At 41.5% G+C, this 20595-nt stretch overlaps 1 protein-coding gene across 2 annotated transcripts in view; it reads right to left on the bottom strand.

The window, feature by feature from the left end:
• Nedd9 (neural precursor cell expressed, developmentally down-regulated 9) overlaps positions 1–20595 on the bottom strand; it is a 176432-nt gene that overhangs the window by 80823 nt on the left and 75014 nt on the right. Inside the window, exon 2 of one of the 2 annotated variants that reach the window (XM_074082904.1) lies at positions 5443–5675. The exons of the other annotated variant lie outside the window; for it this stretch is intronic. The gene's annotated coding sequence lies outside the window, so the exon portion shown is untranslated. The remainder of the gene's footprint in view (positions 1–5442; positions 5676–20595) is intronic. 2 annotated transcript variants of the gene reach the window in all.

Raw genomic sequence — 20595 nt, 5'->3', positions numbered from 1 at the left:
AGAGAAAGTTAGGTTTGAGAGCTGTGAGAGGCATCGGTTTTCAACTAACTATGATAATTGTTGCATATATTACCAATTTGTAACCAAAATCCTAGACAGCAAGGATGTGGGCATGTGGGATTCAATAGGTATGGTGCTAATCAGCTAGCAAGGAAAGAAACCAATATGGATTTATTGCCATCTATTTGTTTATGGATCTGGCCTGGGGGTGGGAAATTGCCTTTCTCTAGTTTTCTCCAACAACAAGTCACATTTCAACATGATGTGTGAGTTTATAGTAAAGCTTATTTCTAAGTATATGCCATTAGGATGGATTGAATTTAAGGAGAGGAAAGGAGAAATGGATGAGGGGAGGATTATTCACCCCAAGATTTATCCTATAGCAGTCATGGACCGTTGTGATTTGCGCCTCAGGTTTGTAGACCTGGAACTTGACATGATTAGTTCATCAAGAGCCGAGGAGGCTCTGAAGACAAACAAACCTTACAGATTTAACTCCAAAGGGTCTCCTGCAGTGGCGGCCAGCACAAGGATTAAGTAAGAACGAGATGTATTACTCCCAAGACAGTTAGAACACGTATTTTCATGGAACCCATGAGCTATGAGTACATCAGCCCTGTGGATTGGATGTCTCACACATGCGCACTCGACTTATTCACAGATATATCTACCTGAATTTGTTTTGAGGAATTATTGCAGTTGTAGCTTTTTTTCCTTTACAGACTTTTCACAACCAGTAGATCTAACAGCATACTTGGGTCAGCTTCTTCTTTTCTCCATCATGTTTGGCACTCTTGAACCTCCCTTGGGGTGCTCAATTTCAACAGATGACATTTTCTGTCAGCAGACGGTTGATTTCAATGTTGTCACCTTTGTTCACCTGTATTTGTGCAGTGATTTGACCTTTTCCAGCTTTAACTTACAATTTTATAAATATAAGTGGAAAACAAAGTGATAAATATTTATATTTAGCAACAGAGATCTCATTAACCTGATGCAGTTGAAGGGGCAAGTCTCAGGTTTCAAATAGACACTCATGAGATGTAAGTCTATTGATTACACTCGCTAATAATGGGAAAGGATGAAATTATAGAACATACATGACACGCTAAGAACACATTATCAACTCATGGGCTAAAATGTTACATAAGGATTTTTAAGATACACTTTGGCTTCTTAAAAACCTTACAAGATGCAAGTGCAATGTTGACAATTTTGCATACAATTTTTAGGGAAAAATTTGTACTACATGGCAGGGAGAATCTTAAGAGTTTTCTTGAAGATTAAAAAGAAAGTCCTCATACTTGAAAGTCTGAAAGGTACTGGGTGAGTGTCCTCCAGCCCTGCTTCAGAGGAGAACTTTAACATAAACTCTTAAGGCTCCTCTGTCTTCTCCCTAGGGCCAGTATCCTCCCTTGCCTCCATGGGTGGATGTGGGCATATTCTTTATCTGCTATTGTCTAAACTGCAAGTGGTCCATCGGTCTCCTGTAGACTAGCCTTTTCCCATACAAGTTGCAATACATGGTGGACCCTCCATTTCCATGGGTTTTGCATCTGTGATTCAAACCAACATAGATCAAAAATATTTTTTTAACATTGTGTCTGTATTGAATTTGTACAGAATATTTTCTTTCATTATTCCCTAAACAATGCAGTACAGCAACTATTTACATTGTATGAGGTATTTTAAGTCATCTAGACTTGATTTAAAGTCTATAGGAGGGCCAGATATGGTGGTACATGCCTCTAATTCTAGCTACTCAGGAGGCAAAGACAGGAGGTTATGATTTGAGATTGGCCTGGGAAAAAGTTAGCAATATCCTGTCTCAAAAACAGCCCAGCATGGTGGCATCCACCTGTAATCCCAGCTACTTGGGAGACAGAGGTAGGAAGATTGTGGTCAGAGGGTGGCAGGGCAAAAGCATGAGACCTTATCTAAAAAAATAAACAAACTAAAAGAAAAAGGATTGGGTTAATGGTTCCAGTGACAGAGTACTTGCCTAGCAAGCATGAGGCCCTGAATTTAATTTTTAGTAACTCCTCCCTCCAAAAAAAGTCTATGGGAGAATGTGCATAGGTTATACACAGGTTATAGTCAAATATTACACCATTTTATATGAGGGACTTAAGCATCTGCAGATTTCAGTATTTTGGTGGGCCTTGGGACCAATCTCCCATGAATATTGAGTTAGGACTATAATTGCAAATGCTTGCAAAATGATAATCTCCTTGATGGGACATAGGTGTTTCCTAAATCTCCCTGAGTGCACATTTATAAAGCTTAAACTTGGCTATTCCTGAACATGAATCTATCCATGCATTTTGTGTTTTCACTAGCTTTCTAAGGGGATAACTATTCCAGATATTATCTATAATTTGGATTCATTTCTCATCATTTTCAATAGCCTGTTTGGCACTAGAAGAAATATTTTTTAGTACTACATATGTAAAGCATGTATGATATTTGAAACCTCACTTGAGGTTTACATTATTAATAATAAAGACTCCAGTTGTTATTTATTATATAACTCTCAAATAGCACTGTACTGTGTACTGCTTACAAAGTGTGTTCATACAAAGGCCTCTTTATGATATGATTGCTTTTTCATTATTTTGTTTGTTTTGTTTTGAGACCAGGTCTGGCTTCCAACTCATGACTCTCCTGCCTCAGCTCCTGAGTGCTGGGATTATAGGGGAGCACTACCACACTGGATGTTATGAACTGATTTTGAATTTGGGTATGGGAAGTCAAGGAGGGGAAGGTAGAATAATCCCCCATTCTTTCCACCAGCCTTGGTGTTCATCCTGGGCAAATACACCTGACTTCAGATTAGGCAGTCACCCTATTCTAAGGCTTTTCTCATGCAGGTGCAAGAAAGGCAATCTTAGATATCCTTGTTGAAGTGCTTTTCAGCATTTGTGAGTCTCTGGATAACCAGAAGGGGGAAGGTAAGGAAGTTAGCACATTCGTGGTAGTCTCTGATGGGGTGAGGCTGTCTTAGAGCGTGGGAATTTCTGTTAAGGGCAGGGCTGTCCTTCGGAGTTTCTCAAGTGAGGTCTTAGGATAAAATGACCCTGGATTTACAAATGGTGACATTATTGTTCTATCATCTCTGAAATCAGGGTAAAGGCCTACAAGATAATATAGTGCTACCCTTTTGGTCATATTTAGCCCTTTTTCCCAAACAGTAGCAAATTCTTTGTTATCATTAAGAACCAACAACTTGAACTCTGCCTTATTTGCTCTTTTATTCCTGTTGTGTTTTCAGTAAATGCCTTTTATAAGTAGATTGGTACTGTTTACCTTGGTTCACCGACAATCAACAGCAAAATTACTACCAGATAGATTACAAACCAGGGAATAATTCAATATGAGTTAACTAAGATCTACCTTAATGTTCATCATATTTCACTAAACAAATCCACAACTACTTCAATTGCTGTCTATATTCCAAACATATGCTTTCTCCTTTTTTCATTTGCCACATTTCATTGAGAATCAAAGAAACAGAGCTGCTTTTGTGGGGAGATGAGCTGACCGAGCTATTTGCCTTGTGTTGCCAGGTATGGCCACCAAATCCTAGGACATGTCCCTAGAAAGTCCAGAAAAAGAAAGAAATTCCACCCTCATTCCCAGAGCTAACCAGACTATCTGGAAATGATTTAAGCTAAGAAAATCCATAAAAGACTAATGGATAACCTATAGAAATCAGATGAGAAAGAATGTCTAGGAAAGTCAGGTGAAATCCAGGATGCTACATGGCTGTAAAAGCCATGCCTGGCCCAGAGTCTGGGCTGCGCCATCTTTCCCCGGCCAGCCTGGCTGTTTGAGTCTACCATTAAACTTTGCTCTTGGACGTCAGACTTTTCTCGTGAGCTTTCTTTGTGAGCGGCGTTTTTCCTAACAAGAGATACTTAAATTTGCTTGAAATTTTACTTGTTTATAAGAAATTTCAGTAAACATGAAAATCCCAAATTTAGAATTTGTGAATTTAGAGAAACCTAAATTCCCAAATTTCCTTATCAGGCAAAGTGGTGTTTTCTTCTTGCTTTAAAATACTTAGTGCAAGCCTGAGCACCTGAATTTTAACTGTAATTCAATGAATGTAAACCGTTCACTATAAACTGTTAAAAGTATCTGCTAAAAGTTTTGGGCTGGGCAAGAAAGTGATGGCATTGAAGATAAACCCTTGGATCTCTGTAATGAACCTTCTGTGAACTTCCACTCTTGTAGTTATAGTCTGAACTCTAGTTGGGAAATAGGACATTTTTGCTACTATGAATAACTTAATAATTAGATGATCTTCTCTTGTGTCTTGGGCCATTTAGAGATCTGCTGAGAATTTTGGGAAGAGGAGTGAGAGAATCCTAGTCATCCCAGTTGTTTGGGTCTCTAGTCCTTCTTAGGGATAAATTCAGCTTCTGGTGGTAAAATAATAGGTCACTTGTAAGGTGGTTTGTGTCAACTTACTCCAGAGATAATGTTCCCTGCAAATGATTGGACTTCCCCCCCAAGGATTTTCTTAAGAATAATCTCTTAACTTCCTCTGTATTACATCTAAATAAGCCATAAAAAAATAAACACTCCCTTATTGATAAACACAGAAAACACTGCCCTAAGGAAGAGCTTTGCCATGGGGCTCTTTCTAGCATTCTGTCAACTTCAATTAACAAGCCAGGCTACAGTATTCATTACCCTAAGATTACAAAACAGTAAGCAGTCATTAACTGCTATTAAAGGGAGCTAGAATTACAGGAGCTCCAAATGGAGACCATGTGACTTCTCCTCCTCCCCTTTGTAATGCGCCAGGCATTCTCACATATCTTCACACTGTTCTAATTTAGAGTCTCCAGTGAGCTCCATCCCCCAGCATTTTCTCCCTTCCAGGAATAATAGCCACATTTATCTATCCACAATGAACAAGTACACACTTTCAGGACAGCAGAGACCTTGAACGAACTTGGCTTATCAGTTTCCAATGACGTAGTTGTGAAGCAAGTAAACTCCTGTGTTCTTAAGTTCAGCATGAATAGCAATAGTCCCAGGAGTGTCACGTCTGCATCTACCAGCTGGCATGACCCTAGAGAACAGCTCCCCAAAGCTGTCATCTGACTCAGGGAGGAGCAGTTACCTGACTAACAAGGCATTGGGGTAGAGTCCGGAGAGTGACCCTCACTAGTCATTTACATTCAATCTAACTGGTCAGACAAATCTAAAGGCACACTTAAGAGTCAAAGAGGGAAAACATAGAAAGAGAATTGCTTGAAGATTTCAGGAAGGCTTCTGGGAGGAGGCAATGCCTTAGCTGGGAACTAGAGGAAGGAGAGGATTAGAAGAGAATTGAGGATGTTGGATAGTGGAGTGGGAGACAAGGCATTCCAAGCTGAGGAGATAGCATGAGCAAAGACCAGCTGTTGATAAGTGACAATTGAGCATTACCCTTTGTTGACCCAATCCTAAGAGTTCAGATTCCTTTCTTGATCTGATTTCCCCACTCTGCAGGGCAGAAAAACATGCTCAGGTGGGCTGGTGTCCATTGCTGAAGGATTCTGTAGCATGGCTGCATCTGGGTTTAACAGTTAGCAGGTGCACTCTGAGCTCTTGTACTCTCAGGAGGCAGCAATCCAAGAGAAGGGGTAGTAGGTACAGTCTATGCGGTTAAGCAGTTGCACCTGCAGAAAATCGAAGGCCCGTGTGGGAGGGAGTAAATAGACTGAGGACTTGAAGATACCAAGACATAAAGACCTTGGCCTCATTGGTTTCATTTCCAGTCCACACCTACTTCTGTGTTTGGAAGTAGATGTAGAGTCATGCACTGAAACACTAGTTATCTGTGACTGAACCTGGAGCTTCGTTCATAAAAGGAGGGTATAGGTCACCCATTCTGATGTTTGGACTCCCTCTCTACCTCCTGTGCCTTCTCCCCAACTAAGCTGCTTTCCCCAGCTGTTGGGAAGGAACAAATAGACACGCCCATAGCTGAAGTATGACCGTACTCGTGCTACTGCTATGTAAACTGGGCTTGTGTACTGAGAAACCACAATGAGCAACAAGGTGCATCCCTTCCCTTGAGGCATATTTCTGTTTCTTGTATTGAGGTATTTCCCAAGCACCTCTTAGGTGGCCCAACCTCAGGAGGCAGCTGTCCTTTGAAAGGATAACTGGCCAATCAGGAGACTCTATCTCTCTGTTTTCTCCCTTGGGTCCCAAGCCTGGAGACGTGGTTTACCATTTCTGCCAAAGTTGAAAATAGAAATCTCCACATCTCAAGGATTACTTGTTATGTGCAGAACACAAATCAATGTTGTCACTACTCCATCCTTCATCAGTCACAAACTCTGGTTCCTTCCATCTGCCAATGCTTCATAGAAAAAAGGAGAGACTGGGTGCAAGGTGCAGTGTCAACACTCAACACTTTTATAGATGTTTGCTTTAAAATATTCAAACATATCAAAATGATCACCTCCTACTTTTTTTTGTGGTGGTACTGGGGGTTGAACTCGGGGCCTTGTGCTTGCTAGGCAGATGCTCTACCACTTGTACCACTTGAGACACCCCAATAGTCCTTTTCCTGTTGGTTATTTTTGAAATACAGTCTTGCTGTATTTCAGGTTGGCCTGCAGTGTGATCCTATTTGTGCTTCCCCATATAGCTGGGATGACAGATACATGACACTATGCCCAGCCATTGGTTGAGATGGGATCTCATGAACTTTTTTGCCCAGGGTGGCCTTAAACTGTGATCCTCCTGATCTCTGCCTCCCAAGTAGCTAAGATTAAAGGCTTGAGGCTTGAGCCACTGTGCCTAGCTTTGCCTCCTACTTTTAAAGTTTCTTGTCACAAGCATAATTGAATGTAAGTCAGTCTAGATTTGCCTTGCTAGTTTGTCTCTCTTTGCAGTGTTTTAAATTAGTGGAGGCTGTGAGCATAAGATTGGGCAATATTGACTAATGAATTTATTTCAAGATATTACCTAGAAAGTCCCATTTCTTTTATGATAGCAGAACCTAACTTCAGGTTGCTTGGGTCCTTGGCTGCCCATTCCATGCCCTTGGCTTCCACAGACGCATGAAGTGTGTGTCAAGGTCCAGAGCCCAAATGGTGAGACTGCGCAGAGTCTCCAAGTTCAAGAGAGGAAAGCCAGGGAGCTGTAGGGGAAGAGTCCCATTGTTTTGTGTCTGGTGTCTTCCTAGTCACACTTTCTTACACATTTTACCCTACCATGTGAAAGGGAGCATTGCTTATCCCTACAAATATTGGCTTGTTCTTCTTTTTTGGTCTTCATCACTGTCTGCTCACTTTTTTCCTTCTATTCTTCCTGGTTTGATTAATCACTTCTTTCTTGACCTTGAAACTGTCAGCCAAAAGCTAGCTTCCCACAGTGATAGGGCCTGGGGAACATATCCACCACACAACACTGCTTGTTTTCTCCTCTTCATTATTAGCTCATCAAAGGGATGATGAGCTTGGTAATGGCTTATGAAAAAAGACATCCCTATTGCTTCACTGTTGCCTCATTTAACTCAGGCACGGAAGCACTTTTCTTGAGGGTACACAAGGCTAAGGTGTATGGAAAAGAATGACCTGGATCATGATACAGAGAATTAAGCACCCATGTGATTACCTATATATCTTTCCTTGCATGAGTGAACTTCATCTAACAGATTTATTCTTGGAAATGTATTGAGGTTGAAATTTTTAAAAAGTTATAAAAGTAGCTAGCACAGGGGAGCCAATTAGTTTGTAAATGAATAATCCCTCTCTGGCTTAGCTTTTATAAAAACAAATGTGCAAAACGAAAGTTGAATTTTCTTTAAAGCAAGGGTTACCTGAGTCATGACAACTGCCATGCACAGGGCCACCAAGGTTGAGGTGTGACCTCCTCATGACTGCGGTCTGTGTGGACTCACACATGCTGCCCTTTACACTGACCCCGCCTGTGGCCAAAGCTGCTGCTCCCTTTCCTGCTGGCACAATCTGTCCTGCTGGTGACTCACAGTATGACTTCATTTATTTGAGGCTTTTGAATCAATGTTATCAAGATTCAAACTACCCGAGGTATTGTTTGTACAACTGAAGGTGGAAACAACACCCCGGTGACACACAGGGCTCCTACAAGTCTCTTCAGTACATCACTCACTGTGAGGTGCTTCCCTGGAAAGTTCTTCCATCCACCCAGAGACCCTCACTTCCTTGAAGTGACTCAGTCTTCACAGGTGGAGAACCCTCCTGTGGGAGACATGAGGCACACAGAAACACTTGACCTCTATTGTATGGCCGGTTTCTTCTGCATTAGCATTCTCAGCTTGAACCAAGAGATGCAGCATATGAATAATGTTTCAGTATTTGAATGTGCTTTTCCCCTTTCTAATGACGGCATTCATCAAGGTGCTGGGGAAGTCAGAAAACACGACAGGTTTATTGTCCTTGACAATTTTCTTGAAATTGTTTCCAAGCAAAACCAAATCATTCTTTTGAGACCAAATTCTTCTTCCATTCTCCCTGGGTCAAGGCCAAGAACCAGGTTAGAATTGGAGTTACTATTTGTTACGTGACTTTGTTGAACAGCCCTAGTTTGCACGTATCCCTGTCTCCAAGTTTTATGGTAGTAACAATAGGAGTGTTTTATTATCAAGGTTATGGTATGTGGCTAAGCGAACTGGTCCTTAGCTGGGCTGTCCTTGTGATCAGGGAGTGTCCGTGTCATCAGTTCTGAAGGTGATGTGGGCTCTGCCCTTAGATCCTTCCTCAGACCTAAGAGAGATACCCTAGTCACGTCTTAGTCATCAATTCCTTGGTGTAACAGCTGGTGCCACGTTCACTGGGCCCTTTTGCCAAGGAAGCAGTGTGGGCACTGGTGAGCCTCACTTTCTCACATTACTTCCAAGTCTGTCCCTGTTTACCAAGAGTGTTAGTGTCTAGGATTTCCCATGGTCCACCGATCAGGTATTTGATCAATGCACTAGTCTACCAGGTCCTGGGCCTGCTGGGCAGAGCACCATGTTGCATGCTGGCCATGCCATGCTGAAAAAGGCCCACTGCATCACACCTGTCCAAATGGCTAACATTCAGAAAGTCAAAAAGTCACAAATGTTTGAGGAGGATGTGAAGGAAAGGGAGGCTTTGTATACTGTTGGTGGGGATGTAAACTATACAGCTATTATGGAAAATAGTATATTGATTCCTCAACCAATTAAAATAATTTTGACTAGATATTTAGCCAAAAATGTCAAAGAGCTATCTGCACTCTCATGTTCATTGCAGCACTGTTCACAATAGACAAACTATGGAAAAAGTCTCAGTGCCCATCAGTAAATGAATGAAGAAAATACAATAGAGATAAATAAATATACACACACAGATATATGTGTATGTATATATATATACATACACAGTGGAATATAACTCAGTGGAATATAACTAAAAAAGGGAAATGCTGTCATTTGTAGCATCATGGATGAGTCTGGAGGACACTATGATAAGTGAAATAAACCTGACACAGAAAGACAAAATACCATCTGATCCCATTTTATAAGTAGAATCTTTAAAAAGCAGAGAATAGAATAGTGGTTTCCAGGGACTGGGAGTGAGGGGAATGGGGAGATGTTAGTCAAAGGATACAAAACTTGAGTTAGAGAGGAGGGGGAAGTTCAAGAGGTCTATTGTACATCATGGTGAGTGTAGCTGATACAACGTATTATATACTTGAAAATTGCTAAGAACAGATGTGAAGGGTCTTTACCACAAACAATGATCAGTATGTTAACATGAGGTCATTAATTAATTTGATTTAGTCATTCTACAATGTAGAGATATTTCAAAAACATCATGCTGTATGCCACATATATATGTATATAATTTTATTTGTCAACTAAAGTTAAATAAATTTCAAAAAGACTCATTGCACATTCTTACTGAGGGTACAGTCCATCAAGGAGGTGGGCATGTAGGTGTGACTATGGTAACAAGCTCAACACTCATCAATGGAGTTAGGGTAGAGGCCAGGTCAGAGTCACAGGCGAGCCTCACAGGTGCCACCATGAGAAGTGAATGGTTTACTTGTACACATGCTCAGCAGTGTGAGCTGAAACTGAGACCTTCCTCAGAATCACTCAGGATTACTCATCTCAACCTTGTTTTTCCTTCTCTCGTGACACAGGTGACCCGGGGGGGAAGATGTTTTTGGTTTTTTTGAAGCAGCACCCATGCTGAAGAAAATGCAAGTTGACAATAGGAAGCACACACTTCCACCTCCCCATTAGGGAGAAAGTTTCAGATTAATCCTTACTTTAAAATGTCTTAGGTATAAGAAGTCATCTCAAAACCCATCTTCAGACACTAATAGATCAATCTTTTGCAGATTTGAGGATGTTCCTGATACCAAGGCTCTGGGTCCAAGCAGAAACCAAAACCATGGTTAAAATCCTACCAAGTCCAACCTCACCAGGCCCCATTTACCTTCAATACCAGCCTCTTTCTGGAGCTCTTGGCTGTCTGATTAGGGTGCATAGGGCACCTAAGTACTAGAAGGGGAAGAAGAGTGGGCTCATGTTCTGTAGTAGCATTCTCTAGGCTTCTGAGGGAGAATAGAGCAGAATAATGGCTGTTATTAGAGCATGGGGCACACAATGATGGAAAGCACATCTCCAGGGGCATTTGGAAGGAGCATAATGGAGTAACAAAGATGAATAGTTTGATTAAATCCAGTGAAGGAACATCTGGTTATAGGATCTGGAAAAAACCCCAATGTTGGAGATGAAGGTGGGTCACTGCTGGGTTTCTGATGCAACCAAACCTTTGTGTCAGCACAGAACGAGAAGGTTCAATGCACCCCATCATGACTCTGAAATTAATATTTCTCATTTGCTCTATGTGCAGTGACAAAGCCCGGAGAGGGACTGGCAGCTGCATAGATGTCTACTGGAAGAGCCATCAGTTCCTCTGAGCATTGTCTCTTACTTAGAAGCTTCCAGAAGAACTGCCTCTGCTTTCATCACTCACTATGGAATGAGTATTGAGATTCCCAGGAAGGTTTTGTAGAGCAAATGTAAATACTGCCAGGAATGGCTACTTAAGTAGATAGTGGGAGGTTGGAAAACTTCAGACTATATTGCATTAAAGGTCAAAATTCATGAGTGAGAAGAAAGAGGTGGCGTTTGGAGGCAGGAAGGTGGAGGAGGACATTCCAGAGCCCAGCACACTGCTGTCAGGCTCAGGAATGCTGTGATTAGCGAAGGCCTTGAGCTGGGAGGTCTGTGCTCTGATCTGCAGGGGCAGGGGTGGAGGGAGCAGGTGAGGGGGCTCAGCAAGGGGATGGCCTGCCCACAAGCACTGAGGTGCTCTGCACTGAGCCCTCAGTACCCAACAAGAGCCTGACAATTTTCTTTTCAATTGAACATGGCAGTGTTAAACCATCTCCTTTTGAGTACAGCTTGAGGGGCAATTTTGTTTCAGATTCTGCAGCTCTTTGTAAAGTTTTCCAACGCGAGGCAACCCCAACAGGGACCTTCTCTGATCAGGAATAATTAATAACAGCTAACTGTGCTGGTTATCCTCCAGTTGGTTGCCTTCCCACCTTCTTTTGTTCTGGGCTTTGCTCAGCTCCTGAGAGACTGGCCCCGAGGGCAGCTTCTCTCCCTCTCCCTGGCTTCTCACTGTGTTAGTGGGAACCTCCAACAGGAGACAGCTGGAGGCTAGAAAGAGAAAGGGAGGTGGGCCATTTCTTCTCTGCACCCTTGCTGCTTCTGTGCCTCTTTTTTGACAGTTGCTGTGTCTCTCCACAGCCCCTGCCTTCTCTGAGTTCTCACAACACTATTTCTTTCCTTCCTAGGCCAGGCACAGCTTCCCACTGTCATAGTCTCTGCATGTCACAAAAGTCCTGGATTGTTCTCTTATCACTGTCCACACCTGTGTCTCTCTACCTTAACTGCCTGAAGCAAATTCTGTTCCCTGTGAGGCCCTGAATGGTGAAATAACTTTCCCAGGTATTATTATGTGCCACACTCTATTCTAATACTTTTGATGAGACTGAAGCACAGAAAGGTTAAGGCACTTGCGCAAAATCACGCAGTAAGTGTCAAAGTCAAGGTCTGAAACTAGGCAGCTGAGTTCTGAACTCTGAGCACCTAACCACTGATCCATTCTGCCTTTCTCTAGCTGGAGATCAGTATGTCTGACCATAGCAGGAACAAGATGGTAGGACAAAGAGCTCTAAAACACAGGCCCAAAACATTTGTACACTAAAGCTTATTGTAGGAACATCTCTCAGATCATATTAACTCTCATTTTATGCACAATTCTTTCTCTCTCTTTCTCTCTTTTTTTTTTGGTAATACTGGGGTTTCAACTCAGGGCATCACTCTTGCTAGGCAGGTGCTCTACCTCTTGAGCCACTCCATCAGCTCCTTATACAGAATTCTTAACAGATATGATATCCAATTTCCTTTCCCAGTGGTCCTCAGCCTCAAATCCAGTGGTCGTCTTTTTTTTTTGTACTAAAACTTGAACTCAGGGCCTTGTACTTGCTAGTAGTCTATTACTTGAATCATATCTCCAGTCCTTTTTTTTTGGTATTTTGGTTTTGAAACAGTCCTAGACTGGCTTTGAACTCTTGGTCCTCCTTCCTTTGCCTCCTGTGTAGCTAGGATTACAGGAGTGCATTGTCACATTCAGCACCCAGGGAGTTTTGAGTTGTCCTAATGCCCAGACTAATGAAACCAGAACTCTGGAGATGGGATCCAGCACACACACTTTCTTTCATGTCCCAGGAAAATTTCAGTGTGCTGCTATAATGGAGAACCACTGTCCTAGCCCATGTCAGCTCTTACTGGAAGACAGAGATTACAGATGGACAGGTCTGGTGGTATAAGTAGAGTAACAGCCACACAGGAAGGATCAAGAGGAGCTATGAGAGTCTGTGCAAGAACTGAAAAAAAAAAAAAGCAGCAGTTATGATCTGGGTTCATTTAATGCCTGGACAAACTGCTCCTAGGTATGTGGACCTCTTAATATTTTATTACTTACATTATAATCATTGTTCCGAATCACTTAAATATATAGAATTATTTTCCATATACTTTATTGAAGCAAAGGAAATATATACCTTTTAGGAAGTTTGTTTATTCCAAAAGACTGCTTCATTAAGGATTAAGGTTATTCTTTTCTTTTGGTGGTACTGGGGTTTGAACTTAGGACCTCACACTTGCTAGGCAGACACTCTACCACTTGAGCTACACCCCAACCCCTAAGGATATTCTTAAGTAGGGTTAACTTAGGTCTGGAAGATTCACTTAAAATATGACATTTCCAGTTGATCTCAAGATGCCAAATAAATTATGGATTGCTTTATGACAGCAAAGATTTGTCAATATACTCGCACCTGGTAACCTTCAGCACAACTGAAGCTCATCTGCTGTTGGTTAAGCCACAGATGACATTTTCATATTTTTTGGTCCTCATGTGTCTGCTTGGACAGACGAGAACACAGAGGACCATGGTAAAAGCAGAGCACAGGCCAGTGGCTTGTTCTCTTGGAATGATAAAGATGAAGGTTTCGTGGATCTAAGCATGGGATGTGGTCTCCTGGTTGTTATTGTTGGTGGTAACTTTTGGACTGGAGCTGGAATATTCCAATAATCCGTTCTTGACAGCAGACCAAACAACTTTTATTTCTTTCATATGTTTCTCATAGCTGGTCCTCTTGTTTACACGCTTCTATGCAAGAGCTGATGGTGTGATGTGAAGATTGCTTGCAAGCTGCCAGAAGGGGCTGGCCCTTCCCCCCACCATGAGCTCAGAAGCCAAGGGGGGCAGGAGCAAGGGGAAGGTCCACAATCACTATGCCTCGTACAAATAAATGGGTGCCTCCTCTTGCCTCCTCACCCTGGAATGCCATTCCTGCAAACTCCTTCCATCCCTGCCTCCCTGCCCCTGACTTCCAGCTGGAGGAGGGAGGTGAAGTTAAGCTTTACAACCCCTGTTACTCTCACTTCTACTGGGTAGGCGTGGGCTGACTATGCCCTTCCATCAAAGGCCTCTGCTCCTGTTGAGTGGCCCTCCCTAGAGTCCTCTGCCTCCTCCAGCCCCAGTGTTGCGAGAGAGGCCTCTCTGCTACAAGGGACAGTGGCAGAGTAGAGTCATCTTCATAAGAGAGGGAGTCTTTAAGGATTACAGGAGTAAGGAGGGAAAATGATCTATCCAATCTCCTTCATCTTCAGACCCCACGGCGGACAGAGAGAGTGGAAGGAAGTCAACAATATATGGAGATTTGCCTATCACAGTGAGATCCTGCAAGAGATGTGTTTAATGTAGGCTTGAAAACACAGAAGCCAAAGAATAGAGTGTTCTATATCCAAGTCAGGCCTTGTCCTACAAATTCAGGTCAGCCTGGAATAGTCAAGGCAGATGAGAGTCCTACCTGAAGTTGTGAACCAAGTGAGCTCATTTGCTCTGTAAGCTAATAATAGTGAATTTTATTAGCTGCTTGCTATTTTCCAGATGCCATGGTAAGTGCTATTGGTAATAAAATCAACAATTGGTCTAATATTTATTTTTTGCTTAGAATATGACACAACTAGTGCTAAGAGTTTGATGAGCTTACTATATCCTCATGAATCCCTTAGGAGGGTGGTGCTGGTATTTTTCTACATTGTGTCAATCAGAAAACTTGAATTCTAGAGAGACGATGAATTTCCTAGGCCTCAGGTGTAAGTGGTGGAGGTGGGATTTGAACTCAGGCGCCTGGGCCCACAACCCATGCTGTGTTAGGCTGTGCACCTGAGCTTGCTCATTGAGCACTCACAGTCTAGGAAGCTGGTGCTATCATCCTCTCCTTGCTGTTCCTGAATTGTGCTGCTCTAAGAAGCCCAAATGTCCATGACCTTTGACTCATCTTGAAGGGGAAATTGAGTACTCTGTTTTATTCTCTGAGGCTGAGGACTGTTGACAATCCTCTATACACTGAAAACTATAAACACCACTGAAAAAATTAAGAAAAGATGTAAATAAATGGAGAGGTAGACTGGGCACATGGACTAGAAGAGTCAATATCATAAGATGTCAATCTCCCTAAATTAATAGATTCAACAGCCTACCAAGGCAAATCCTAATAGACATATTTTTGTAGAAATTGATAAAACTGATTTTAAACTTCACATGGAAACCCAAAGGACCTACAATAGCAAAAACAGAATAAAACAAAGAAAGCCAAAAGCAAAGAACTTTATAAAAGAAGAGTAAATGTGGAGGCCTACTCCTATACAATTTCAAGATTCACAAAATAATGAGCATCAATCCATATGTTTCATCACATAAATACTAACAAAATGGATCAGAGATAAAACTATAAAAATATAGGTTAAAATGTTTTTGAGCTTGGGTTAGGCAAACATTTCCTAGATACTACACTGACAGCTCAATCCATAACATAATAAATTAATAAAGTGGACTTTATCAAAATTAAAAAAATTTCTCCTCTAAAGACACTGTTAACAGAATGAAAATCAAAAACAGACACTGAAAAAAAAATGACCATAGTCTATAAATTTGGCAAAGTAATTGTATCCAGAATGGATAAAAAATTCTCAAAGTTCAATAATAAGAAAATAATCCACTTAAAGACGGGCAGACTATTTGAATAGATATTTTGTTAAGAGAACATATAGATGACCAACGATCACATGAAATGTTGCCTTAGCATCATTAGTCATTAGGGAAATGCAAAGTACAACCATTAGCCGATACCATGACACACCTATTAGAGTAACTAAAATTAGAAGAAAAATCTGACCATACCAAGTGTTGGCAAGGGTATGGAGGAATTGGAACACTCATAGGCTGCTGATGGGGATGCACTTTGGCAATTTCTGAGGTTAGGTATGTACCTGCCATATGACCCAGTCATCTCTTGTTGGGTATTTACCCAAGAGAAAAGAAAGCATATATCCATACAAATACTTTAACATAAATGTTCATAGAGCATTATTTCTGATTGCCCCAAACTGGGGAGCAGACAAACAGATAAGCAGATTGTGGTCCACTCACCTAAGGAATGCTATTCAGCAGCAATGAGAAGGAAGGGACAATTGACCACACTACAACATGGATGGAAATCAAGATAACTATGCCAAAAAAGAAGCCAGCATATGCATACTTCATTCATATAAATTTCTTTGAAATCCAAGTTAATTATAATGACAGTGGTTGCCTAGGGATGGGGGTGAGGTAGGAAGGAGCAGAAGGCGGGATCATAAACAGGTGTGAGGAAGCTTTTGGAGGAGGTGGATGTGTTCATTATCTTGGTTGTGGTGATGGTTTCACAGGTGGATGCGTATGTCAACATTATCAGAACTTACACTTTAATTATGTGCAATTTATTGTATGCCAATTATGCTTCAATGAAGCTGTTTAAGGAAAACCAAGTAACTAATGTCTGTGGACATGAGTTTAGACATGTGTGACAAACTGTATGAGGGTGCAGAAGTTTAGAAATTGTCCTAGTCACAGGGCACAAAACACAGGTAGAAACCTTATTGGAACTACAGAGAAAGCTTTTGAGTTTTAGCCTATATTTTAAAAATATATTTTCATTTTTATCCACATATACTTGTCTATATTCATGAGAGCAATGTCAGTAATGTGCACATGTAACGATCATATCAGTATGATTGATATGTCTCACCTCGGACATTTATCATTTCGTTGATAAATGTGGTGGGAACATTCTCTCCAATAGGTATTTTGAAATATTCAATTAATTGTTGCTAACTATAGATTCATATGCTGTAGACAATTAGTAGTTACTGCTTCTGTCTAACTGCACCCCAGTCCCCATTAACCATCCCTCTCCAATGCCCCCTCTCCCTCACACTTCCCAGCCTCTGGTAACTACTCTTCTACTCTACACTTCTATGAGACCAACTTTTCAGCTTCTACATATAAATGAGAACACGTGGTATTTGTCTTTCTGTGCATTGTTTATTTCCTTAATGTAATGTCCTCCAGTTCCATCCATGTTACTTCAAAGGACAGAACTTCATTCTCTTTTTTGTGGTTGAATAGTATTCCACTGTGTATATTAGGACATAGTCTTCATTCCCTTCATCCACTGCCCTTTATGTACTGTCACGCATATTTCTACCTGAGGTTCTGCAGTGAGCCTTATGACTTAAATTTTCACTTTCCCAAGTTTAGAGTAAAATCCAATGTCTCAAATGCACAGGACTCTAGACAGACCTGGGACTGGGGACAGAGAGTAGAGAAGGGACAAAGGTAAGATGCCAATGTATCACACAGCAGATGAGAGCTGCCACATAACCTTCCACCCTTGGAAGCTGGATTTTGTAATGAGCGGTCACTGTATTTATCACGTAGCGATTATTGCAACTGAAGAAGGTGTAGAAAAACCTGGGAGACATTACCCTGTCAACCGTGTTGGTCTCTTTGATGAGGCTGTCTATGGCAGGGTCCCAGCTACAGTTGAATATCAGCATGTGGCTTGTTAAAATGGCCCTGTTCTCCCATCTCTTCAGTCTGCAGACTGCTTCTGGTTTACCATATGGCAATTGTCTCTTCAGATCACAAAAACACACATATTATTAGAACTCAATCTTGGCTTTTTATATGGTCCAAGTTACACAGGGCTGGTTCAACTATAGTTCAGGAGCATAGAGTGAGGCTAAGACATTGCTGGCGACATTCTGCTGGCCCAGGTGCATTCCACAGGGTGGTGTTTACCTTGAAGAGCTCACCATGGCTGAAGATCTGTTAGGTTCTTGGAAGTGATTTTGTTGGCATATGTACCAAGGAACCAGCACACAGCATGAGCCAGAGTTATGTTAATTTACAGTAATAAATACAACCAGCAACTAGACTTGGAGGCTTTGAGGCAGCTCTACTGACAGGCTCACTATACGATACAGTTGGTGTATCCACAGAATCAGAACAAGGGCTCTTAATGGACCTTAAAATGCTTCTGTCAATGATGTGAGGCACTCTTGCCCACAGTGGCAGTACAATATTTCATCAGGGGAACCATAATGGTCTAGTTAACACTGCCAAGACTGTCTTCTCTAGATACTTCAATGCACTTCCACAGGGCCACTTACGGCCTCTGATTCTCCCTTTGAGCTGCTTTCTTGGTTGACCAACTCCTCTTCACCCAACTCATCCAATCAGGCAGCCACTTGACTTTCTGCTCACTAACTTTCAATCCCATGCAGATCTTTCTCATTCTGTCTCCCCTAAATCAAAGTTGGAAGTGTTCCACACTCTTCTACATATAGATGGATAGCTTCTAGACTTATAAGTTCTATCCATTTTGTTTTGCTGGTGTGTTTACACTTTGTGTATATATTTTATGAGTTTACCTCCAAAAACTACCTGTTTCCAAGTTCTTTGGAGGTAGCTACCTGGCCTGCCTCCCTTTCCTATTCCCCATAATGACCACTGACTTGAGCCCAGGCTTTGACAATAACTTATCCAAGTTCAAAAATATCCATTCATCTTGTTGGTTTCAAAATGACTATTAATAAAGTGGGCACAATATTTCCTCAACTTAGAAGATAAACAAAAGAGGGGAGCAGGTGGCATGGGAAACGAATGAAATGAAAAATTGAAAGATGAAGAAGCCTGTCACCTATTTCTATAGTTTCACTATTTCTTATAGCTGGTCTGCAGTCTAGGAAAAATCATTGGTTTTTTGGGAAAAGATAAAATAATATATTTCTGGTACTGCTATAAATTTTCTATTATTGCTATTTGATTTTATTCATTTAAATGTTTAAATTAAATCAACAGTATACTTTGTAGCCAAATGGCAGATATTATTTTTATTTCTTTTACTTTCCCTAGCTGTTTTGGGAGGGTGGGGACTTGGAATGTTAAATAATTTCTCCAAGATCCATAAAAAGAGGAACTCTAAAGCAGGGTGGTGGTGCATGGCTATAATCCTAGCATTTGGGAGGCCAAGGCAGGAAGATCATGAGTTTGAGGCCAGTCTGGGCTATATAGTGAGACCCTGTCTCAAAACAAAACAAAACAAAAAATAGGAGCATAACATGTAGTCTTTAACTAGTCAATGCTAGATCACCAATTGAAAATTTTAAAATTCAGGCAAAAGATCCTTTAGCTATGTGATCTGTGGAATGGGAAAGCCAGAACTTAGAAACATAAGTAATTACCCTGTTCACACTGATGCTGACAGTGAGAGGTGCGCTGGTATTTGTGTGCTTTCACTACCACCTCTTTCCACTGGGAAACCACTGCTCTCTCAGACCACTCTCAGATCTACCAGAGACCCCTTGCCCATACCCACTTCTTCCTCTTTACCTGGAGTTTTTTGGACACCTCTGTTTCTTGTTGCATTTGATCTGAACTGAAGACAACCTTTCAAGTCTCATTTTTTATGAGCAGTCATGATGGCTGCAAACCAAGCTGACACCTCCAGAACTTCTTTTCCCATAGATGCTGTCCCCACCCTTTAAAGTTATCTTGATAGAATCAAGCACAAAACACAGCGTCAGAGGTGTCGTCACGTTTGACCTTGGAATGAAGCATTATGGGTATTCTGTTTCTATTTTTCTTGACTTTCCCCAAAGTAACTTTACATTTCATAGGAACCAGGAAGCATTTCCCATAATTTGGGTTTGCTATTGTCATTTGACTCCTTAGACCTTTCACCCGTCCATCTCAGCCCTAGAGGCACTGCCCCGGAAATGTGGGTTTCAGAACTGGTGATCACCATCCTCCTTGGCCTGGAGTCCTGAATAGAAAGGTCTGGAAGCAAGACTCTGACTATATTTGACATGTTATGAGCATTTTTTAATATGTTGACAAGAATCACTCAAAATGGTGGCTTCTTCGCAAATACTGAGCTGAGCTGTCACAGATGGGCTGTGTGTAACTTTTATTCTGTGAGTCTCAGTTGCTTCAACTAAAAAGTCTAAAGAGGTTGAAAGAAAGGGGACATCTAAGATCTGTCCTGTGCAGACATTATGCTCCCCTGTGCACTTATCCACATTCCTCTGTCTTTGAGTTAGGTTGATCGTGTAACAGTTCTGGCTAATAAGATGCTGGTATGGACGATTTACTCCAGTTTCTAGCCTGCTTCTGTCATGTCCCACACCTTTTATCTATTTCATCTACACTGCTGGAAGTGAGGAACCAAAAGATGCTGCAGCCACATGATAGAAGAAAGCCATATCTTCAAGGGTAGCTTCCCAGGAGAGTCATGGGCTGTCTCAGGAGGGAGAACACACCTATATTGTGCAGAGCCACTGAGAGTGTGGGGCTTACTTGTTACTGCAGCTTATTGAAGTGCTCCTGACTCTTGTGCTTTCCAGCTCTGTAATTCTAAACACCAAGGAATAGCACAGCACAGAGGGAGAAAGATATTAGAACATGGGCAAGAAGCACTAAATGTAAATTACATACAGAGCCAGTGAAAAACCAACAAGGCATTGGGTGACACTTAAAGGATAAGGGAGGTGTAATGGTGACTGTGTGTGTTACAACACCCTGAGAAATCTGGAGAGATAGTTCTAAAAGAGAATAAATTCAAATCGTGGGAAAACAATAATGGAAACCTCTGTTGCCA

Source organism: Castor canadensis, chromosome 8 (assembly GCF_047511655.1).
Source record: "Castor canadensis chromosome 8, mCasCan1.hap1v2, whole genome shotgun sequence".
NCBI classification, from domain to species: Eukaryota; Metazoa; Chordata; class Mammalia; order Rodentia; family Castoridae; genus Castor; species Castor canadensis.
This window is presented reverse-complemented; position numbering and strand designations above follow the sequence as displayed.